The sequence below is a fragment of the Hippichthys cyanospilos genome, chromosome 1 (assembly GCF_059441005.1).
Source record: "Hippichthys cyanospilos isolate Australia breed blue-spotted pipefish chromosome 1, RoL_Hcya_1.0, whole genome shotgun sequence".
NCBI lineage: Eukaryota > Metazoa > Chordata > Actinopteri > Syngnathiformes > Syngnathidae > Hippichthys > Hippichthys cyanospilos.
In genome coordinates this window covers 30,804,875-30,825,531 of record NC_142369.1, presented here as the reverse complement: position 1 = coordinate 30,825,531, position 20,657 = coordinate 30,804,875, and the positions used below count along the sequence as shown (strand labels likewise).

General features: G+C 40.0%; 1 protein-coding gene across 1 annotated transcript in view; it reads right to left on the bottom strand.

Moving 5' to 3' along the window:
• zdhhc8b (zDHHC palmitoyltransferase 8b) overlaps positions 1-20,657 on the bottom strand; it is a 53,751-nt gene that overhangs the window by 12,436 nt on the left and 20,658 nt on the right. The gene's annotated exons all lie outside the window — the stretch shown is intronic.

Here is a 20,657-nt window from a genome sequence, read left to right as displayed (position 1 = left end):
GTGAGCCCTTGTTCTTGTTTTGAAAAGATCAATAAGCATCATGTGTAATATGATTCCAGGGAGGGAAACAGGACAGAGTTGACAAAAAAAAAAACAGCAGCGATGAGGAATACAGAGTTCTTCGTTATTTACTGCAGGTATGATATATAAAACAAACATTCTTATATAAGATCAGTTTGTTTCACATCCTCCATATTCTCTTACCGCTCATCATCTTCACTTGGCTTGTTTGTTAGCTGGACCCTCAGACAGGTTGACAGCCGATCAAAGGTATCAAACATTGTGTATACATTATTAAAATATCAAAAACATACGTCGAGCTTGAGTCACTGACGCTGTAATGATTTACTCGTCTGACCTGTGAAAAGATGAGTGTGAGCGATTTCTGTCGCCATATTGGCTGTGCCTGCCTTTTACCTGATCATCTAGGGAAGGTTCCATTTCTCATGAAGCTGATGCGCATAAGCGTATGAATGTCCATTTCAGTGCCATCTGCTGATTTCGTGCAGCACACTACCACAGGCCAATCTATAGGCAACTTCCACACTACTGTAGTTTATTAACCTTTACACAATTACCGTAATTCCTCAAATGTAAGCTGCTCTTTTTTTCAACCAAAAGGTAGGCCAAAAGTATGGGTGCGTCCTATCAACGATAACTTAAAAATTTGAATTTTTTTTTTTGACACCGGGAAGATTGATATGTCAGCCACGTAAGCCATTAGACATAAGAATTTTCAAATCAGCCGTATTCTTACTTACAATAATTACCGTAATGGGATGAGCTAGAGGGGGACGTCAGTTGGCTGTTTGTATCTAGTGCCTGAGCAGCTAACAGCAGCTCGCGTCATCTGAGGTTGTTACGGCATTACTTTCATTAAAAGAAGTGGGCAGAGTCCATCCTTGTTCACACACAGAAATATTACATAAACCGAGAGGAAAAATGCATGATGTCACAGCTGATTCAATTAAGAGTGCACCGGTTTGAGAACACGGAAAGGTAGTCCATTTGACTCGTTTATTAATTGAGGTCTTTTGGCATATACACACAATCACAAACTTGGTGAAACGTGGATGCTGCTCAACGTCAGGTATTTTTGGTCAAATGCACTCAACACAAGGAAAAAGAAAACGAATTACACACATTACACACATTACACACCAGGCGATCACTCCTCGCTAACAAAGTGGGAAATGTGAAAATCTTAAAGTCCAGCAAAAACATAACTTACGGATATGAAGACAAGAAAGTATGAATACTTTACAAAAGATGAGATTTATTCTATTTTGCCATTTTTTTTCCCATCGTTGCTCAACTGTTGGTGTGTCTTATACGCGGTAACAAAGAAAATACCAGAAATTGACCTCAAAATTAAGGCTGTGTCTTCTACACAGGTGCATCTTATATTTGAGAAATTACAATAATATCTTGGCTAACTAAAGTGTACGTGACTTTTGTTTAGAGCCGGAGTGAGTGATGTGGACATTCAGGCAAAAACAAGCTGGGCCAGGCTATGATACATTATTCAGGGCCCAGCAACCCACACATTAGTTCCTTCTGGCCTGAAGATAGGTTTTGAAAAGAACAATCAATAGTGCATCCACGACAGTTGAATCCGACTATGACCTTTCAACATGTTAGGCAGGACACTACATTATACAGTATGCAGCACTGACCGCCCACATATGGTCTCATATGTGTTCCTATTTTGGTCAATATTGAAATAACAGTTATTAATCACAATTATTCATCATGTTTGGTCAAACATCTATTTATTGCATTTTTTTTAAAAACAAGTAGCATATAAACAAGGCTTCAAGGCTTGCTACTTAAAAAATAGAAATAAACTAAAATAAATAAAGTAAATAATAATGAAAGCACATTCACCCAAGACATGGGAAAAACTTGGCACACGGGGCAACACAGCAACTTACTTGCTGAGTGCAAACCGATGAAAAAAATGAAGCCTACTTAAAACCAAGCATACATATACTACAACAGGCCTGTAATAACAGCCACAACAGCTTAAAGATTTTTTTTTTTTGGGGGGGTTAGTGTTTTTGCAGGGAAAAATAAAAAAGTACAAAAGTACCAGAATCACTCGACGTGAGTATGGATTTAGAAGTCAAAATGTCAATCTTGGTTATTTCAAACGCAATTTGTTAGGATTCTTAAAAATGGGTCTCAATTGACAGCTAGTGCGGTATTTTAGGGGATGAGAAAAGCAGAGGCTTTTGTCATGTGGACATGTGTGAAACATTGTCATTTAAAGGTTTTTAAGGTGGAAGTGAAACCTAAACTCTTGGGAGAGCACCCACGAAGTCAACTCAACAGCATCGTGTTCCACTCATTTGAGGCCGCTGCTAAGGCTTGGTTTATGCTTGACGCGTGAACGCTCCGTGCAGAACGAAGACGCACGGTATCTTGCCGGCACACATTTTGCAGCACTTTATACTCAGTGCGGCTCGCAGTCAGCCGATATTCTGCCAATGAAGAGTCGACAGGTAGAGAATCTTAGTAGATTCAGACAATCAAAATTCTTCCAAGCTTTTTTTTTTTTTTCTTTTTAAACAGAGTCCTCATCTCTCTCCAGCGTGCGTGCATGCTCGCCAGGAATTGTTTACAGCATTTAGGTCACTGTAGTGCTTTTCAGCCAAATCATAAAAGTGTTTGTAAGGCGAACTTCCATAAGCAATAGTTCGTCTGCCATGTTGTCATCGTGGGAGAAATTCCGGCAGGTACGCGTTGCAGAAAATCTGGCCCACGCAAGATGGACTTCAAATGACTTCATCTGACGTGTGGAGCCGCGCAAAGTTTGCGTCAAGTATAAACCGAGCGTGCCGCCACCCTTCTAGCAGGATTTGCTCGCGTGCTATTTCTTAAGCTCAGTGAAGTCTTAACCTTGTGTTTGCCCCCTGGTGGTAGGATGACTGAAAGTGTTTGATTTGACATCTACGTAGCCGTCTTTTTAAATGTTAATATTGCCGGGGATCATCTTAATTAATCGTGGCAGTCAATATTGTGATGGCGATTAAAATTCGATGAATTGTGTAGCTCTAGTTCATATCAACACCGGTTGTGATTTTGAAAGATGATTCAACTGTAAATTAGATTTTTGATCAAAGACAATATTCATTGGAGGGAATCAGTCAAATATTTTAGTTTTATACTTTAAAATGTTGTAAACCACAGTGGGCCGCTTTGAGCATGTAACGCCAGGGCTCGAAATGAGTATCACTCCAGCTATTCATCAGATCAGTTAAAATTACCTTCCCACTGCTTGTGGCCTGGCCTGGGCCATCAATTCTTCAGTTCCCCCATTTCATGAACATTTTGTGTTTCCATTGCCTATGGTCCAACTCTCCGTCAACGCTTAAAAATATTTACTTGCTGAGTATCACAGCAAAGAGCGCTGCACAATCCCCTCAACTCGAAAGTCAAAACCAGCACATCAGTCATTCAGGCAATACTCGCGAAATGTGCCACACGTAAGACCAAAGGATGACAGATGAACAGAGCGAAAGATATTATGCTTCATGTTTCTTGCCATTGTGACAGCTCGTTTCAGCCAGATTTCATTTTCAGGTACATCTCATTGTGCAGTATTTGCTTTGCCTTTGTTTATAAGATTTAGAATGAATTATTATTAGTCCATTTTCTAAGAAAGATTTAGAATGAATTATTATTAGTCCATTTTCTGTGACATGGAACATTATTTTTGGAGCTTAATCTCAAAATATTTTACCAAAGGATTGTCATTTATATGATGCAATATTGCAACAATAAGTAAATAAAAAAGAAAGATATTTTTTTTCTAGCTGCCGAAACTTCTGTATTTGTATCTATTGTCAAGCCAGAAAGCGAGAAGGAGGAAGTAAAGTGCAAGTGCAAGAATCTATTTTCATATTGGTGCACGGACAGCGTGGGAAGAAAAAGCGACAGTGAGTGGTTTATAAAAATAACAGTCATTGGATAATTGTGTGGCAGCCTTGCAGGTATAAGTAATCAGACTGCTTATCAACATTATTTATGAGACACTTAAAAAATAGTGTAGTTAATGACCTTCTGACTTTATCAACAACAAAAAAAAAACTTAAGAAGTTTGTCTGAGGCTATTCAAAGTAAAACAAACACATGAATTTTCTGCAGTAGGCTGATGAAAAAATAGAATATAAAGAGATAACGGAGCGGATACGATCCGCATTGAAATCTCTCTGCATGCCGGAGCAAAAGTGGAACATATAGACAATATTGATGCAATTGAATAATAAAAAAAAAACAGAAAACATGATCTCATCTCTGGCTTTTGAAGAAGGAGATTTAGAGAGGATTAATCCACAGTTTCATCCTTGTGCTGGCAGTGATCGACTGCCTCCATGTGAACCACAGTCAGATTGATATAAAGCAGCAAATTATAAGAAACGTGGACTTAAATACAAGTTGCCCAAATGTAATCCAAATTGGTATAAAAAAAAATCTTTGTAGGGTGTTAAACTTTAAGATGAAAAGTAACTGGGATGTTTTAAAAATACAGTGGGCCCCCAGTTTACGAGATTAATCCGTTCCGCGGTTGGGATCGTAACGCAAATTCGCTGTATGGCGGCCGAACCAAACCTATGTTAATTAGCTAATGCGTGTAAAACCCCCAGGTAAAACATAAAAATTGAATATACATATTAAAAATTGGTACCAAAATAGTATATTAAGTGCTACGTGTATATGATATACGTGTATACAATCAGAAAACATCATAAAAACAAATATAGGAAGGATTTATTTACGTTTGAGTAACGCTTGTTATGGCAATAATTCCCGAGTAAGGGTAGCCTAGGCTAGGCTAGCTTAGTTTTTTTTCCTTTTTCTTGATTATCTCCAGCTTTGTTTCCATATAAATCATCTTCGTACTTTTAACATCACTAGCGATCTTGGGACTCGTGAATAACTAATTCAAGTTCGAATTAAGCACTAAAATGCATAATAAATACGATATTGCAAGCACTCTCACACGAGAGTTGCATCGTCAAGGCAGCCATCTTTGTGACCCCATACGCTGACCAATAGCAGACCAGCATCTTCCTGACCTCGTCAAGCTGACCAATAGTAGACCAGTATATTCGGGAGTCCAGATACCGACCAATCGCAGACCAGCATTGAAGAGACGCGTTGGCAGTTTGACGCCAAAAGAAAATAAGAGTGATTACTGAAAAACGCCTCAAGAGGGAGGCAAAACAACAAACACAACCAAAACCCACAGGTCATGACAGTTTTTCATGTTAATAGTAAAGAGGGATAAATGCCTTAAAGAGGAAACAAAAAACTCTGTACTGTATTCCACATCGTAATGTGAAAACACACACACACACACACACACACACACACACACACAGAGTGGTCCCTCATTTTTCGTGGTTGAAGTTGACCAAAAAAAAAACTCCTGGGAAAAATCGGAAACACCCTCCAGCCCCCAGGAATTTTCATGCACGTGTATGCGGGTACCAGAATTTGTACAATATGAAAGGTATGTATGCCGAACATATGAGACAAAGATTACTGCAGTACACATATTATTCAACTCTTTAATTAATAAACCTTATACAGTAAGGTACCTTCCCATTTCCATCCCTCTGCCATTACTGAAGAACATAAAGGGCTGGCGACAACAGCTTGGACAAGACTGGCCAGACAATAGTCAATCATGATTGGCTCCTGGCGCAACATCAAACAATAAGAGAAAGAGTGGATCACAACTCAATAAATTGGAATTTCGGGTGCGAACTATGCTTCCCTGTTATCATGTTTGGTCCGCTATGGACTCCACTGTAGGTCGAAGGTCCAAGGATGTAGGTCAACGTCCAAGGAGTGCCCGTGGCATATGCGTTTACAGTCAACTCGTCTGTTTGGCATGCAAAAAAAAAAAAAAAAAGCATTGGGGGCACAAAAGCTGAAGTGTTAAGTGGTGAGGGAACACTGTGTATTTGAAAGTGTATTGCGATATATACTGATCCTGCAAAGTCGTATATATAGGGTATATAAGGATATATAGGGCAACGTTTCAACATAATGAGATAGGAGCTGAGAAGGCAACTTTGCATCGTCGTGGTTCACTGTACTTCCATCTGATGTCAGCTCACTGCTTATCTACTTTCTTATAATTGATTGCATTCGAGGTCCATTTAAGAATGAATTGCAGTGCTTTACCCAGTCATGCCACCGTTTCACATTCACATCTCAAGGAAAAAGTCGGACCAATTGAAGTTTATGCAAAAAAATTGAGTGGATGACCAGAATGGAGAGTTATAATAATGCACATTGACAAGTATGGCAGTTCTTGAAGTGAGGGAAATACGGAGGAGTTGATGTTGGGTAATGCAAGTACGCCGACCGTGACATTTTTTTGATAAGTGCTTTGACTCATAACTTTAGGGACAATGAAATTGTCAAAGGAAAGTGAAAAACAGTTTTTTCCAAGATGAATTTTGAACAGGTACACAAAAGCTCAGTTTGAGAAAGTTTGCAGTGTACCAATTTTTGAGTGAGAAAAGAGCAGAACAAAGATGACTTTGCGGTACACAAGTAGGCGGACAAAGGGTCAAGCAGGTGGAGGCTTGCATTTTTTCAGCGAGATACAGAACGCAAGTTTTAGTATTTCCTCCACCATCCCTCCACCTCATATTATGTGGCCCACAACAGCTTGCCAAAAATTATGCTCGACTATTCTGGTAAATCCTATCATGGAGACGATAATAAAAAGCCAAATGTGAAGGAAATTATTCATAATGACGCAACATCATTGCAAAATGGCTTGTCCAGGATCTGTCTCTAATCATTTTGATGGCACTATTTTGTGACTCGATCGATAAGCAGTGCGTATTGTGAAACCTGTGATTCAAACGTAGCTGGAAGAAACGTCAAGGCTCATCTGACTTTCATTACTCAGGAACAAAACCTCAGGCAAAGTCCCGAATGTCCGAGTGTGAAGCGTGAGTTATCACTATAGGAGTCAATTGGACATTTTACATACATTTAATAAAGAAAAAAAGTCCACATTGAGGGAGCAATGTTTGTGTGATTATTTCTGTCTTGCATCTTACCTCTATCTTCCATTTTTGCGTAGCACAGGGATATTCTTCCTTTTCAATCATTCCGAACAAGACGACAGAGTTGAGTGCTTTGGTGTCTAACATACCCAGAGGGAGAAGACGTACTGTATACTGAAGACACGTCTTTATTGCTGCCAAACTCAGACCACAGCACATCCATTGGTCAACTGGAATAAACCAGGCTCATAAACCAAAGACAAGAGTGGAGGCTTTTCTGGAGATGTACAGGCACTATCTGGACCCCGGTGCGGAAGGCACTGCCACTGAACACTGCCAAAGTGCAGCTGGTCCAGGAATCTGAGCGTAAATGTCCAGCCCTCCCAGCCAGAAATGTGTAAGAGCATGAAACCCAAGCTGGGTATTAGATTTGAGAGGGGATGAGAGGGCGGATTGTGACTAGCTATACAAGCGGCGCTTAAACAAGGCTGCTCAGGGAAGTAAATCCCACAGAAGTTGTCTTGTGTCACATTCCTAAAGACTCTTTCTACATAGGGCTGCAACCTGCATGTGTGGTCACTGCCGAATACTCGGGCGAGGGAAGTCCCCGATTAGTTGCATAGTGTGCCAAAAGCATTAGGGTTTGCATTCAATAGATCATGCGCACAAAGAAACACAGAAATCTAAACTGTAACAAGTGTATTGTTCTCCTCAGCAAACAAAAACATTTTAAATAAGAAGGTTTGGATTTTTCAAACATACAGCATACAGATGGGAAGAGTTTGATAAAAGTCTGTCATATGTGTTTACATGAACTTGAAAACAAGTGTCAAATGGTGTAATGTAGTAGATGGAAGGCCAGTAGGTGCTTATGTCTTCACAAAAAAAACAAAAAACAACACTACTTTGGATGCTTTTTGTGTCCAGTTACTATAGCAACCATCCTTTACAGCCTTCACCATCATTGCAATGTGCAATGATAGAAATGCTGCTGCTCCTGCTGCTGCTGCAAAAACAACCAAAAAAAAAAAAAGACAGCAACACTTTTGACTATGAAATGCACTTTTCTCGTATCTTGTTTTCCTCCTCAAAGTGCCTTTTCATTGTTTAGAAACACGTAGAAAAAGCTCAGAACCTATCGCTGGCATCGAGCCGAAAGCTCCCGAGTCATATTTTGGTGAATTTCATGTTTTGTTCAAAAATCTTTACTATTGATCGTCCCACACATGTTGGTGTAACTATTACAAATCATTGACCACTCTTAAGTGTTGAAAATGGATTTCTGTTTGAGAATGCAATCCTATTGATTTCACAAACAGTTTTAGTATCTCCCGAAAAGTGAAGAATCTGGAATATTGGGATTCTGCCTGACACCAGTGATATAAACTCTCACAGCATTATTTAAATGAATTTAATCTTGGATATACCAAACAACTTCAATTTTACAAGCAGCAATAAAACCAAATGCAATGGTGGGGACAAAACCCACGCACGTTTGTCACAACTCGAGTGGAGAGTTTCTCCTTTGTAAGTAATAAACAGGTGAAAATGTCGTACTTAATCTCATTAAATTAATTATTTAATCTCAATGACTACATTTATTGATATATGAATATTAACCAGGACTTGGCAGGTAAGAACTCAATTTCTTGTGGGACAAAAAATGTCAGCAGGAGAGCTGAAACTTAATGTCTAAATGAACAACGATCCGTTACCACGTCGTCAGTCTAATCCTCTTCAGCTCAATGCAAGACTGTTTTGGCTGTTAGCTGCCAGTGCCATCTGCAAATGGTTCAATCCCAACCAATGAGGTCAGTTTGGTTCTCTTCACACCTCCTACGGGAAGCTGAGATTGAGCTTGGACTGAACAAACATGCAAAAGCGCTCACACGCATGCACGCACGCGCACATAGCTCTCCAGAAAACAGAGCAATTCTCTCAGTCTGCAGCTGACACTATGTGGGACGCTGTCGGGTTTTAATAAGGCTGAGTACGTTGTTTGTAAACGCTGATGGTTACTGATATGACGTGCAGTAAAATATTAATGGGACAAAGAGGTGCTCTCTTGACAAAGTTGCTGTGTAAAACCATGCTCTCGACTTATGAATGAAAAATTCATCTTACGAAATGTCTCGGCGGAAAAATATTGTCTAGTAACGAGAGAAAATTCGAAATACAAAAAGGCGACTGTCGGCATATGAGACACGAGACACCAGCGCTTGTGCCAACATGACTGTGATGTAATACGTAATTTAGCAATGACATCACAAAGGAAGTACTTTGCATAACCCCAAATTAAACTTAAGTAAACCTATATGTTCAAAAAAATCCCCAAAATAAATATTATTACTCCTGCGAACTTGTGAATGATTCCTGGATAACTGGAAATGTAAAATAAAAACATACATTTTAAACGTCCTGAAAAGGTGTGTCTCGCTCTCTGCACTCATCACCGCACCAGCACCATCTCAAGTGAACTGCATTCATTTAGTCAACTGCTACAGTTAATGATTATTTTTCAGTAATGTAAATTTTATATGTATGTGTTACCATTTGTTTATGCATTTTCATAATTTAATCATTCATTTAAAGGGCTTAGGAGTATCTGGAAGGAAAGCTGTATGAAATCTGCTGAACTTCAGAATCAACAGTCTGTGCAATGTGAGTGAACGGGCACATACGCGAGGTGTGAGGAGCAGTGTAACTGACTTTATTTTACACAAGTCATCCTTAACATACTTAAGCATTGAAACGAATGAAAGAGAAAGGAACTGATGGGAGTAAGGGAAGCTGGCATAAGAGGAGAAAAAGTAGACCTGAGAAAGGTGAGAGTCTTGGAAGGATATTAATTGGTCAGCTTCCCTGAGTGCTGATTGCGTTGCATGTTTGCTATCATTCAGCGACAGTTTGTTGCTGCTACACTGCATGGCTAATCAGCTTATTGAACGATTCATCCATCATTCTACACAGTACACAGCCAAATCCTGTGTGGAAAAGGTTGACATGAATAGATATCCGCAGGTGACACCCATTCTAAAAAAAAAAAAAAAGGTTTGCATATTAAACAATATGTGCCATCGGTGTTTGCTGTACATTCCAATGTCAATCAGTTCACACATCAGTACCTTGACCAATAATCGCCTCTCTAATTAATCTTATGGCCGATAAAACTCTGTCAATGCCAATGTGAGCCAATGATAATCCAACCTAGTACTTCTTGGTGCCTATCCCAGGTGTCAACAGGAAGTAGGCGGGGGAGTCCCTCAACTGGTTGCCAGCCAATTGCAGGGCACACAATGAAAAACAATCATTCACACACCCAATCACACTTAAGGACAATTTAGAGCACAGGTGTCAAACACAAGGCCCGGGGACCGGGTGCAATCCGCCACATCATTTGATGTGGTCTACGGAAATGCTGATTTGACTTCAAGTTACTGGCTAAAATACCAAAATTGCAAATTGTATTCAACTTTTAAAAATTTTGTGGGAAAAAAAACTTTTTTTTTTTTTTTTAATTGCCACTCAACTTTTTAAAATTTGAGGGGAAAAACAAGCATTTTTTAATATTGCTAATCTCTCTTTTGAACCTTTTTTTGCCGGCCTCTGATTTAGGTCAGCGTGTGACGAACACACCAAAAATGGATTTGACTTCACTGTCACACCGGCCTTCTGACAGCAACTATGACTACAATGTGGCTCAAATTGAGTTTGACATCCCTGATTTAGAGCATCTGATACACCTAACATGCATGTTTTTCAAATGTGGGAGGAAGCCGGATAGAACGCACACAGGAATGGGGAGAACATGCAAATTCCACACCGGGAAGCTGGAACGAGCTGTAATTGAACTCGGGTCTCTTAACTCTGAGGGAGATGGGCAAATCACTCATCGACCATACCATACCACTCTGTATTAAAAATGTGCTAAATAAATAAAGTTCATTGTCTTGAATCCTCTAGTCCAAACTATGCTAGTAAAGAGTGGGATGCCGGCAAATACTCAGCTAGCTGCTAATTCGCAATTCCATCACCCACATTATCACTTAAAAAAACATTATCTTTCAACGCCGATTGATCACTCTGACAGAGGTTGAGCAAAATGAAGTTAGTGGTTTGCAGGGATGCACGTTGAAGGGATGGTGAGAGAAAAGTGTTCTCATACCCATGTGTGTGCGTGTGTGAGGTGTGTGCGCCACAGACAGAAGTTTTCTGTTGATTTAGAGATCCCACTCAATGTAAATGAAGTGTTGGGGTTTGTATTTAAAAAAAAAAAAAAAAAAAAACTTTTGCTGCAATAACTATTCCTTGATGCCTTGAAATGAATATCGGTTTTAAATATTGATTATCAGTCTCGTTGAAAACCAATGACCGGATCGTATTGGCCCTGAAAAAATCATATTGTTCGATCTCTGCATGTTCGTAAACATAGAAACTTAAGTCGGCGTCGCAATAACACACTTTAACATTGTGAATTATTGAATATAAGGCTTCATTGGTGTTTTTTTATCATCTCATCATTACTCAATTATTTTGAGTGTCATTTGAAGGCTTGATGAAAGTCTGTGCCAGCGGCATCCATTCTTGAATGAGGACAACAATGCATTGTTGTAACCCCTGCCAAGTAGTTGAGACTGCAAAGTCATTTATATGTCGCTGCTAATGTTTGACTTAGTGACATTAGGCCCCGCTACAATCCAGTGTGATTCATCCTTCCCCAGAGAGGTCCCGCCTCAGAACACGACATCACCCTGACTGGGTCACTGAGGCTGGGCCAGGCCAGGCCAGGACTGAAGCCAGTATATTGGAGCAATGCTGCCAAGCAACATATCTGAAGAATCATAAATCCACAATTTCCCTCTCCAATTTAAAGTGAAACTGACACTTTAAGGTAAGATACACTATATCAACATCTACACTATTTAGCCAACATCCACCCTGAGATAGAAGAGCTCCTCAAATATCAGTCCTGTGAAACATGAGCATGGAGCTAATACTGTAGCGTTAACGCTTTTGTTGACATGCAACAATGTCAATGAAAACATTTCCTCCATCTCCGATATCTCGTGATCAAACTAACCCTGATGACTGTTGGACTGAAAAAGAAAATACTATTAGATATGCCTCACCCTAAGCAATCATATATGATGCCATATAAGCCTCAGTGCACGGACAGGAAGATGAAAAGATTGAGGCCGCTGAACTGGGGCAGTTCAGCAGTTCAACCGCAAAATTATTACTTTAAGACTTATTTTACTACTACACAAAATTGAAATGCAAATGAGGTTTACTGACTAAGGCTAGGTTCACACTGCATGGCTTAATGCTCAATTATATATTTTTTTTTCTGTGAAATTTGATGTTTTTGTGAGGTCGTTGACATTTCCAAATAAATGTGACCTCTATATGACCTGTGTTTGAACGCTAAACAGCCCAAAAGTGTCCCGCGCATTGAGGACATTGTGATGTCACAGACAGTGGAAGCGCTTAACTTGTTTACAGATGTATCTTGCAATGTTGAAATGGCTGTCATAGCCGAGCCACAAAATGTTCAATCTTTTAAATTTAAGAAGTAAATAAAGAAGGGAAACCTGCATTTTTTTTTTTTTGTCATGGCATTTTGTGCATTGCCGGCAATGTCTCTCTCTCTCCCTCGCTCCGAGCGCTTGCTGAGCAAGAGGGAGAGGGACAAAATACACCTCGCTTGCCCTTCATTGAGTTGTCTTCGCCTCGTCTGCTATTGTTGTTTTGCTTTTTCCAAACCGCTTGCGCTATTGCGCAGAACTGTGACGTTTCTCGCGAGTCGGATGAATGCGACCTGGCCGTTCAGACTGAAGTCGCATGTCAAAAGATTGGGATTTAGTACCACGTACCCGAGTGGCCTGGGTGGCATTTCAGGCTCCAGTGTGAACCTAGCCGAAGATGATTCAGAAGTAGCATTAGCTGTTTAGTTTGGCAAATCCGTCTGGTCATTAGTTAAAAGAAACATCCGAAAATCACTAGTTCACAAGTAGTTATTAGATAACAACCAACAACAATTTTTTAAGCATGTGAATGAACATAGTTATCTCTTAGCAAGACACAAACACAATAGATTTATGTCATAATCTGTTGGATTATAAATAATAAAATAGTAGTTGACAACTTTCTATGTTCTTCCCCCCGCCTGCCTCCAAATTGCTTCGTTGTCCTCTGGAATTGTATTCAGTTGTGCTCTCAAGTAATACAATGTGTTTCACCACAAAAGCAGCCATTTGGTATGCAATGTGAAACCCAGTTAAAACTCGTGAGCTTTCAATCTGGTTTTAATCTTCGCAAGTGATTTCTTACAGTGTCAGATGCGGTGATGATTTATTTACATTCAAATTACAGCAGCAACTTTAAAGCCCCGAAATATGAAAATCCAGTAACGGTAGTTTTTAGAGGATTAAACCAGAGAAATGTTATTAATTTATAAAATCTTGAGCCTCTCTGCACGGAAATTATTGAATTGCACGGATTTAACATGAATTAACCTAATCTCCCGTGACTATGCTACGCCGATGTGTCAGCCAAACAGTCTGAAGCAACAAATTTGGAGAAGGATAAAATGTCATTCACTTGGAGCTGAAATGCACTTTTTTTCCTCCCTCCCAGTGTTCCTTTCCTCAGTTGTTCCCCTTTAATCCATCTTGATTCCTGAAGTGGAGGCAGGTGCTTTCACTTGCCCACATCCTCCATCTACGCACACCCCCTTCTCATAAGTTGTCAGTGACCACCTTCAAGTCTTCCAGGATTTTAATTGCATCTTGTCAAGCAGTTATCTTTTCCCCCGAGCAGAAGGGCGATCTAAATCAGCCCATGGCATGCAATCTTTCACTCATGCACACACGCTCACATACACTCCAATAAGCATATGCAAACATATATATGGACTAACATGCGCGAGCACGTCTCAGAATAGTGGATCTTGCGCACAGAGCTGGAAAGAAGAAAAGCAGGGCGTGGAGTCTCAGAGGAGATGGAGTACGGCAGTTTAGCGATGATGCCATAGCTCTCTGTTGGACTAGCCGCGGTGAAATATGTGACTGGGTATTTAACACGCTATCCGGAGCCACCGAAAAAAAACAAAAAAAAAAACTGTTGTCTGTTGCGTCTTCAATCATGACACGCCAGTATGTGCGTCGACGTCCTACAAGCTTGCAGGAAAAACAAAGAGACCCATTGATGTAGTGAGCAGAACCAAGACAAAACAATGACTCTTTTAAGCCACTGAGGCTGGCAGCACTGGGCAGGGTCTCCCCAGTGTTCTATGGGAACGTAGGAACAAAGAGGGGTCCAGACTGAGAGTGGGGAGGGGCCTGCGGTCTATAAATTTGCTTGACCTGCTGTCAATGGAGGCTCTGTCGCTCCAGCATACAGCAGATTACAGGAGTGGCCGGCATGAGTGCTCTTACATGAGTGGGAGCATTCATGGCAACACTGTTGACATAATTGATATTGCGGCAGCGTTAGCGTTTAAAAGGAAACCATCAAGTGTGTCCTTTCACAACTTGGGCCAATTCACACGCCGGTGCTGATCATTCAGCTGATGCAAACTTGTTGCCAGGGGATGTAAGTAAATATAGGCTGCGTAAATCAATATAGTGAGTGCTTATGCTAAACCCCCACAAGGGCAAAGTGTCCGGGGTACCCCCGGCCACCCGGAAAGAGCATTCATTCTTCAGACAAAACTGTCGAGTGAATCTAAAATAGATTTGTACAAGTGATTATGCTAAAAAGAGAATACTCACTCCTCATAAGTAATTATTTTTATGGCCGGGTTGGTCTATCAGTACTTACTTGCATAACGAGCTGCAGTAATGGGCACTCAGTCAGGAACGACGGACTGTAATGATGGATGCCTGTTTTGCCGAGAAATGACGAGAAAACTTAAAAAAAAAGAAAAAAGGCAGAGAGTGCTGACGAATGACCACAGACCAGCCACAATTTGTAAAAAGGATCACCTCTGAAAATCAGTTTTGCCCGAAACTGTAAAAAAGCAAAAGATACCAGCATTTTTCTTTTGCTGTTACATGTAACAATATTAATCATAAAGGTTTTGCTCCTGTTTTTCTGTTCATCCTTGGACTTGGATTATACTATATATACACTACTTCATCTACTGTCTATGCCAATGTGGGCACAGAGAGTTCATACTTGGCTTTGCAATATGCAAAACTGCAGCCTTCCTTCATTAACAACGGACTTTTCCACACTCTTAGATGAGATGCTCGAAGGCAGACAAGGATCCGATAAATAGTTTAAGTATTGACTTGCGGGCCGCAAGCTTGCTTCTTTCCTTATAAGAATTGCACTCAAATGCCCATGAAACTCCGGGCATGCCATCTGCGCTATTTCAATAAGGTGCTGACAGTTATGTTAAATGTTCTGTTATTAATTTGTGGAACAATGTGTAAGGTCTGATCTTTTTATCAAGGTGCTGAAGTCTTTTTGATTCGAGCTTTAACCATATGCAACTATGAGCCTTGCATTATACCCATTTTCAAGTCAGCTGCGACAGACACCAACTTTCCTGTGGAAACGACACGAGGTATACAGTATAGTAAACGGAAGGCTCTTTTCTCACTATATCCACACATCTTCTGAAATACAATGGCCATAGGGTTCCTTTATGAATTTGATGAATTTCACTGGTGTTTAGTTTGAAGACCACTGATTTAGATCAGTGGTGTTGGCTTGCAGAGAGCAACTGTTTGTAAGGATACACATGCTGCGTAGTCACCTGAGACAGAGTCTGCTCAAAGCCTGCCTGCCAAAACAAACAAACAAAAAAAAACTGGATGTTGTGTGCATCAAGCCAATATTCCGAAGCAATTAGAACGAGAATCTCAAATTACAGTCAAAATGCATTATTGTTGTTATGGCCATTGTTCTACGTCCCACTGGGTATGCTAGTGGGGATTTAAATGTAAACATTGGACTGCTATTTACATACACTTTAAAAAGATTGACTATGAGACGTGAACAATTGGGGCTCAAAATGTAATATAAACATGTTTATAGACTTTTGACCTCATTATCACCTACAGTCAGATCCAGCTCATTATCAGCCAAGCATGCCTGAGGCCCCGACCCATTAGCAGCATTCAGCCCTCAATGTAACCTGGTTTTATCCAGAATACGTAATCTAGTCAGCCCAGCTGTACAGTACTTGTAATTAATACAATTATGTAAGCATTTACATTTATGAGATGGCCAATAGCAAACAAGTGGTTTACGAACAACCTTTTCTCCCAGTTGGTCTAGGGAAGGGTAATTAGTTTTGCAGCCCACAGCGCCACATCAGAGAATTTCTCACTTCACAATGTATAGTTTATATACTTTGAGGCAGTCATTAAAGCACAGGGTGTGGCAGGAGTCCATCCCAGCTGAACTAAAATAGAGCTCTTTACTAATCCCAGATGAACAGGTGCTTCTATTTCAAGAACCAAATCCTTTCCAATCCACCCACTAGAATCCCATTGCGTTCTCTCCTATTCCAATATCATCGCTGTATGTGCAATTCTCCTCATACTGAGAGACAAAAGCGCTGCATCCAACAAATTCAAGCAGGCAGTCACTCACAATTGCAACATCACTGAGAGGGTTTTGAACCCATGCTGCCTACAGTACATCGACATCAGTTGAGTGTACCACTAGGTGGGGGGGCTGCTATGCGGAGTCTAAATCAAGTCAAGCCTCATGAGTACCATGTCAGTCAATTCTTAATAGGTCCTAAAATTGGTGACCTGAGTCCCCCACCTCTGAACATTATATAATAATAATAACCAATTCATAACAATCAATAAGTATTATTTTATATTATAATATATATATATATATATATATATATATATATATATATATATATATATATATATATATGCAAATAAATACAGTAAAACTCATCTACAAGAAAACCTGCATGTGCAAAAACACCTCCCAGTGTGAATAAAAAAGCCATGCATTGAAGCCGTTTCCCATCCCGCTGTTGCATAATAACAAATGTTTTTTTCTGCATTCGTGTTGCACTGAATTCACTACAGCGAAAACAAGCCTGCAGCAAAAGCTTGGTTAATAACTAATGCGCCGGCACGCGTTTTGCAGCACTTTAGACTCGGAGCGGCTTTCCTCCGCAGTCAGACGATATTCTCCCATACTATAGGTTGTAGTAAATGGACTCTACAGCAAACAAACCACACTACTCTATCACAGAGGGAGAGAATCCTTGTAGATTCAAACCATCTTCTAAACAGACTCATCATCTCTCCCAAACGCGGTGCTTGCCGGGAGTTGTTTACGGTATTTAGATCACAGAATTCCTTTTCAGATGAATCATAAAGGGGTTTGTACTGGTCAACTTCCGTAGGCAACAAACAGTTCGTCCGGCATGTAAAGAAATTCCGGAATGTACGCGTTACAGAAAATCTGGAACATGCGGAATGGCGTGGTTGCCAAAAATTAACGTCATTTTGACGGGTGAAGCCACGCGGAGCTCATGGACGCATCAAGCTTAAACCGACCTTAAAACTTGAAGACAGGATAAAAGTAATAAAGTTGAAAGATGGATGAAGCAAAGTGAATGACATCATGCAAGAAATTGACGTAAATATGAAAATGAATGCTTGTTGTAGATTTGACAATTTCTTTCTTTTTTCTTTTTTTCAATGTTGGATGGTTTTGTTTTTAACTTCAGTCAGATTGTAGATTGCACAATACGTTTTTTATGTTTACATCTGAGACATAGATTTGCTATGGTAAAAGTCCCCAGTTGTGAACAGTTGTCAAACATGATTTTGTTGTAGAGGTGTTCTACTGAACTCAGAACTACATGCATGCATACATTACATACTACATACATTCACGTTATATCATATCACATAATACAATATAAAGAATCAGTAGTAGAGAAGAATCACCATTTGATGTCATTTGATTCTAAGCATATTTTGGTTTTGCCGATTAGCCATGACCCAACATCGCAAAAGGTGGGGCCTTGGGAATTTAAGCTACACAAGACAAAACGTTTTTCGGGAGCTAGAAACAAGAAATTTTACATTTTAAATTGAATTTCAAATTTTAGCTCCGAGGGTTGTAAAGCGAACAGTGGCCAATATAAACTACATAAGAGTAGAAGACAATAGCTGGCAGCCTGGTTTGTGCGATCCAACACAGGCATGACATGAGCGCCTTTAAAAATCTAAGGAACATCAAAGACAAACTCATTAGTTTTCTACAACCTGCTAGAAGTAGGATGAACTTGTTTTCTAAAGATGTGTGTGATGGAGGTGTTTGTTGCAACCAGGGAGCCAATTAAGGATGGTGATGATGTAGTCAAGAGTATTGAAGCGGCACTGTTTTATCAGCTCTATCACCATCATCTGCCATTCTACAAAGTCAACATCGCATAAGCAAAAAATACAGCTTGTCCTTGGGAAGCTGAGGCACCAAATACAGTATGTTCAAACTATATACTTGAGACCAGGGATTATCACATGTATCATCCACACTTTAAACCAACAGTTCACGCCATAGAACTAGCAAACGTACATTAGCTATGGCTAGCATCGTACATATTCACATAAAAAAACACATATACCACTTCGGGCTGCTGTAAACAAACCACTGAACACTTACACTAGCATGCTGTCGCATCTGACTGAACGTTAGCGAGAGGGTTGAACAACATAACGTAGGAAGTAGTTTGTATGACCTTAAACCTAAATTGGAGGAAACTTGCATGCTTAAAATTATCCCCAAAATAAATATTCCTGCTGATGTGGACTTGCAAATAATGCCTAGATCGCTGGAAACGTCAAATAAAAACATGCAAATAAAATGACCTAAACAAACAAACAAACACCACCAAACCGGTGCCATCTCAAGGACAACACGTGAACTGCATTCATATTGTCAACTGATACAATGAATAATATTAATTGAAAGAGTTTAGGAGTGTCTTAGATTTTCGGATCATGCAAATTACATGTGAAAAGTGCTTCTGCTCACGAAAAATTGACATTGCAAAATGACTTCCAGAACGAATTAATTTCATAAGTAGAGGTTCAACAAATATTTAGCAATTTATGCAAAATTTGTAACCAGTCGTAACATTTTTTTTAGGTACGTTTTTAGGTAATTGCACTTATTTACTATTGCCGTCAAACTGCTTCCATGCAAGGCATCACTACAATGCTGGTCTACTATTGGTCGGCCTCACTCGTTTCAAAATGGCGGAACTGTAAAGCTTTGCTCGATAGTGAGTGGTAACAAATCCGTCATTATAGTGCATTTTGCTGCTCGATCCTAACATATCTTCTAACTTCTTGCTGTAAGTGGAAACCCTCAGCAAGAGAGTGCAATCCTCCGAGTGTTTTCTTCGCAAAGTTCACGTTACTATGGCACCGCTCTAGATGGTTTGTCAAATTACCGGTCCTATTTGGCGAAGTGGAAAGCTCTTTAGGTGTCGCGCACCAAGTGCACCTAACTATTATATTCTTATCTTTATCTCTGACGAACTGAACGTAATGGGCATATGTTCATCTTCTGCACATATTGTCAATATTCAAGCTGCCGTCTGCTGCTGCTATATTAATCTCTGCTGTAGTAGATACTAACAACAGCAAGTAACATTTTGCCCCTTTTTTCTCCTCTGATATTGCGGCGTTTTGGGCGTATTGGGGGTGGCACATTACATTCAGGCTAAAAATGCATTAGTGTATGTGTATGTGTGTAGTATATTACACTCCCGCGTTACAGCCAAAAGTAAAGCATTACAGTAATTACATTACCTTTGTAATGCATTACTCCCAACACTGCAGAGATTGAACTCTGCTGAATGTAACTTCCCCACTGAGCCAGAAAGCAATTTGTCTCATTTCCAGTACCACCAAGTTTCTCCACTCACCCTGAAAGAAGGGCCTGAGGCATTATTAAAAACTTTCCCCAGAACCAGTGAGGTCTACTCTGGATTAAGCTTGGATGCAGAAAGGATAATCATACTTGTCGTAAAATGTTATAATTGTGTGGGTGCGTCAGAGAGGAAGTAGACATACTGTAAATTCTAGTGTAGCAATCCAGATGTTGGTAAAGTGAGAATGAGGTTGACAAAGCCCTGAGGTTGGTCTTAGAAGCCAGCTATTCACAGGAGCACAATCATAACCTTTCTGGACATGAATTTTATGCTGTGGTTTTTGTTGTAGTCACAATGCATTGGCTGCAACAACACTTTAAAATTCAAAGACGAGAAAAAGGCCAGAGGTGCTTGAGTATTGGATGCTGCTCCAAGCTCAGTAAAAAGCCACTGTTAGCGTTCCGTGGCCGAACTTGATGAGTTCACCGTAAAGAAAAGTGGTCAAGACCTGAAGTTAACAGGCATTGATGCAACTGCTGAGTGTTTATCTTTGACAGTGTAAAGTCTGGACATTTTCCCATCCACTTATTCAAGTTCTAAAACTCTTATCGGTCGCAGTCCTGAACTGGACAACAGCTACTCACAGGGTAGATAAAAGATAAGAGCCATTTATAATACCACCTATTGAAAAAAGTAACTTCAGGCACGACTACAATGATTAAATTACTTCTTTTGAACAAAAAGTA